General features: G+C 35.8%; 1 pseudogene; it reads left to right on the top strand.

The window, feature by feature from the left end:
- Nucleotides 1-1,064: 1,064 nt before the first annotated feature.
- On the top strand, nt 1,065-2,946 carry LOC106753359 (annotated as a pseudogene).
- Nucleotides 2,947-3,237: the final 291 nt, after the last annotated feature.

The raw sequence follows: 3,237 nt of genomic DNA, 5'->3' as shown, positions 1-3,237 counted from the left end.
TGTTTTCTTTAGAGTTTTAATTTTTAGGGGAAATTAAACATTTTGCAAACCACATCAAATTCGTGTATTTAGTTAAAGGTACTGCCTTAGGGCAGACGTTGTGGGGGTGCTAACACCTTCCCCATACGTAACCGACTTCCGAAACCAGAATTTGGTTTTGTAGACCTTGCCTTATCATTTTACAGTTTTTCCGTAGTTTTCCAGAATAAACTATGGTGGCGACTCCAAACTCTTTTTCAGACTTGTTTTCTTTTTTTGGATCGTCGTCCCGTCACGATTTTCCGGTTGCGACACATTCCAACACACATCTTTGGACACGGTGGCATATGTGCCGTTAGGTTTTTAACGGTGTTAGCGAAAATGACTGAATTGAACGTTTTTTAACAAATTAAGGGACTTTAATGAACTTTTTTCAAAGATGGGATCATTTTGAACCACACCCATAAAACTTGGGACCAAATAAGGTATTAAACCTAAATTAAAAATGTAATATAAATTATTTATAGATAACGATTTTCTAAAAAAACGTTACTATTGTCATGTATACAGATAGCGCTTTTTTAAATAAGTGTTATCTATTGTTCCGCATACTTATAGATAGCGCTTGTTTAAAAAAGTGTTCTCTATTGGGTGCTATTTATGATCAATTCTGTCGTAGTGTGCAGATTGTCCTTTAACTGTATGGGCATCTTTTCACACTGTCCAGATGTCTATGCACTATCATAAAATTAAAGTTTCCCATTATACTTTTAAATGTTTATATAATTTTTTTTAATTATTTAGTACCGAAAAAGTCATATATTTAATTTGGTTAGTGCCTCCATAATCAAACATGTGGTCAATTCTCAATCTTGCAACAAGTTCTACTTGTGATCAGTATTTTTCTATGAAAAGCTTATTATTAATATTGTATATATTTTCCGCTCTCCTATAAAAACTTCGGACTCTCCTACATTTGGTTGTTCCGTGTGTTGAACACAAAGATTGATTACTCTCGGTTAAAACCCCAAGCTTTGGATCTCATTCTCCAAAACGCACTTCACACTAGAAGAAAAAATATACAAATGAGTAACCCTGCAAAGAAAAAGCCACACGCAGTGTTGATCCCATTTCCAGTTCAAGGCCATATCAACCCCTTCTTCAAACTAGCAAAGTTACTTCATCTCAGAGGCTTTCACATTACCTTTGTCCACACTGAATACAACAACAAACGCTTGCTCAATTCAAGGGCTCTTAAGGCCCTTCATGTTCTCCCAGATTTTCATTTTGAGACAATCCCATATGGTCTTCCTCTCACAGATGTTGGTGCTAATGTCACTCAAGACCCAATGTCGCTTGGTAAATCTGTGAGAGAGAACTTTCTCCTACCCTTCCGTGAACTTCTTGCTAAACTCAATCATTCTGCCATTGTTGGCCTTATACCTCCAGTTACAGGCCTTGTTTCTGATTTTTGCTTGACTTTTACTACACAAGCTGCTCAAGAACTAGCACTCCTTATTCTTCTATTTTCACCTCCCAGTGCAACCTTCTTAGTGTCTATTATGAACTCACGTGCTCTTTCTGATAAAGGTCTAATACCACTCAAAGGTATGAATTGAAGTTCTTTCTTTTAAAAGTGCATGAACAACACGAGTAATTCTACTATGGTTCCTCTAAACGAAGTAAAATCAATAATTGATTAGAATTAACATTTGATATTTTGTATATATGTCTAACAAATAATGTCTGCATTGAAATATTAGTTGCTGGTTTTCCTTGAGACTAAACTGATATTGTTACTCTACTTTATCTTTTCTTTTTTTTTCAGAGAAGTTTTATGGCATATTTATAGCATCCATTAGGTGAAAAAGTGATTTTCAAATAAGTTAATGTTTGGTATCATTATGAAATTTTACATTTTGGCGATTGACACTCAAATTTTAGCCTTTCTTTACTATTTTTATCTGATGAATACATGCTAACGAAGAAAATGTTAATCTGTAATGTGGAGCTTGTAACTATTGGCTTTGTAATCACGATTGCAGATGAGAGTTATTTGACAAATGGGTATTTGGACACCAAAGTAGACTGGATTCCAGGTTTGAAAAACTTCAGAATGAAGGACCTCCCTGACTACATAAGGACAACAAATCCAAATAACTTTATGTTAAATTATCTGAATGATAATATGCTCAAAGCTTCTGCTATTGTTATAAATACTTCAGATGCACTTGAGAGTGAAGCATTGAAAACTCTCTCTTCTATGCTTCCTTCTGTTTACCCCATTGGCCCTTTTCCTTCATTTTTGAATCAATGTCCACAGAGTCAGTTGGAATCTTTAGGTTCCAATCTTTGGAAGGAAGATACTGAGTGCCTTGAATGGCTTAAATCCAGGGAACCTAATTTTGTTGTTTATGTGAATTTTGGTAGCATCATGATTATGTCTCCGAAGCAACTTTTTTAGTTTGCTTGGGGTTTGACCAACATCAAGAGACCCTTTTTATGGATCATCAGGCTTGACCTTGTCATTGGTGGTTCAATGATTTTGTCATCTGAGTTTGCTAATGAAATATCAGATAGAGGGCTAATTAGAAGCTGGTGTCCACAAGACCAAGTGTTGAATCACCCTTTAATTGGTAGAGTCTTGACTCATTGTGGATGGAACTCAACAATTGAAAGCGTTTGTGTTAGTGTGCCAATGTTGTGTTGGCCAGTTTCTGCTGATCAGCCAACAAACTGCAGAAGTATTTGTACTGAATGGGGCATTGGAATCGAAATTAAGACTGATGTGAAGAGAAAAGAGGTGGAGAAAAATGTGAATGAATATATTTTAGGAGAGAAAGGAAGGAGATGAGACAAAAGGTCATGCAGTTGAAGAAGAAGTTGGAAGAGGACACTAGATATGGTGGTCTTTCATACAGGAACTTCGACAAAGTGATTAAGGAAGTCTTGCTTAAACAAACTTAGATTAAACAGCTACTCTTTTTTCTCCAAATCTGTACCGTGATGAGTCATTGATCTTCTCTTGAATTTGTTGCTTTATGAAGAAAAATGATGCCTCACGCTATATCTTTTTACTTTGTGTGTATGAACATCATGTGGCATAAACTATGGTAAAGATGAAATGTTAGAATTAGGGTTGGGCAAAACTCGTTTGCTATTCAGATGCTTATTGGGCTGGTTCCCTTTCTGATAGGAGGTCTACTTCTGGATATTTTGTCTCTATTGGTGGCAACCTGATATCTTGGAAAAGTAAGA

Source organism: Vigna radiata, unplaced genomic scaffold (assembly GCF_000741045.1).
Source record: "Vigna radiata var. radiata cultivar VC1973A unplaced genomic scaffold, Vradiata_ver6 scaffold_222, whole genome shotgun sequence".
In the NCBI taxonomy this organism is placed as follows: domain Eukaryota; kingdom Viridiplantae; phylum Streptophyta; class Magnoliopsida; order Fabales; family Fabaceae; genus Vigna; species Vigna radiata.
Note: the sequence above shows the minus strand (reverse complement) of the source record. Positions and strands in the feature narration are given on the sequence as shown.